Consider the following 1,335-nt stretch of genomic DNA (forward strand, 5'->3'; position numbering starts at 1 on the left):
TTTTTGACATAATAACTTGTACATCTCATTGTTGCAATGGGTCCACTTGCTCCTCCTTTGTTTCCCCTTCCCATCCCTGCCCATCTCCCACCCCCCACACCCACCAACCCCTCCCCCCCCAGCCCCCCCCCACTGTCCACATCCCTCAACACCCGGCCAAAATCATTTTTTGACATAACGACTTGTTCATCTCATTGTTGCAATGGGTCCACCTGCATCCCTTTTTAAACGATTTGTGTTTCCCTTCCACTGCACAAAGTATACCAACATCAAACACAGTGAAAACAGGGGCTTTCGCTTGCAGGAGGAACATACAAAGCAACAAAGAATTCATCTTATAAATATCTTAGAAACAATCGCAAGAAATAAAAACCATTTGAATCCTTATCTTGGGGTTCATTTTGCCTTACATCAACTTATATGATGTTTTCTGCTTGTAGCAGACACATACTAGTTATTGCAATTAAGGAAACCATGGGACTTATCTTTCTTTGGGCCTGGCTTACTTCACTTCTTTGGGCCTGGCTTAATTCACTTAATATAATTTTTTCCATGTCTTTCCATTTCCTAACAAACTGGGTGATGTCATTCTTTCTGATGGAGGCATAGAATTCCAGTACACACACACACACACATACACACACACACACACACACACATTTTCTTGATCCATTCGTTTACTGTGGGGCTTCGGATTTTGTTCTGTATCTTAGCTTTGGTAAATAATGCTGCAATGAACATAGTTTTGCTGGTAGTTTTAGTATGGTCTTGTTTGTGATCATTTGGGTGAATGCCCAAAATGGGATTGCTGGGACTTAGGGGCGCTCTATTGTAGTCTTTTGAGGAACCGCCATACTACTTTCCAAAGTCTTTGAACAAGTTTAAACTCCCAACAACAATGCATTAAGGTTCCCTTCTGTCCACATACCCTCCAGCATCTGTTCTTTTAAAAATCTAGAATGCTTCACGAAGTTGAGTGTCATCCTCATTCAGGGGCTATTCTTCTCTTTATTGTTCCAATGTTAGTGTATGTGCTACTGAATTGAGCACAGAACATTTTTTATACATAAAGTGTAATTGATTTTCTTAAACTAGACAATTCCACAAAAATTAAATTCAAAAGAATTGTCGTGAAGCCGGGCGCTGGTGGCTCACGCCTGTAATCCTAGCTACTCAGGAGGCTGAGATCTGAGGATCGCGTTCAAAGCCAGCCCGGGCAGGAGAGACCGTGAGACTCCTATCTCCAATAAACCACCAGAAAACCGGAAGTGGCGCTGTAGCTCAAGTGGTAGAGCGTTCGCCTTGAGCTGAAGAGCTGAGGGACAGCGCCCAGGC

General features: G+C 43.0%; 1 non-coding gene across 1 annotated transcript; it reads right to left on the reverse strand.

Annotated features, from left to right (window-relative positions):
• Nucleotides 1–948: 948 nt before the first annotated feature.
• Nucleotides 949–1,050, reverse strand: LOC122126663. The gene has a single exon (XR_006150994.1). It is a non-coding gene; the product is annotated as a U6 spliceosomal RNA (small nuclear RNA).
• Nucleotides 1,051–1,335: the final 285 nt, after the last annotated feature.

Source organism: Dipodomys spectabilis, unplaced genomic scaffold, assembly GCF_019054845.1.
Source record: "Dipodomys spectabilis isolate Male_0828 unplaced genomic scaffold, ASM1905484v1 ptg000287l, whole genome shotgun sequence".
Classification (NCBI taxonomy): Eukaryota; Metazoa; Chordata; class Mammalia; order Rodentia; family Heteromyidae; genus Dipodomys; species Dipodomys spectabilis.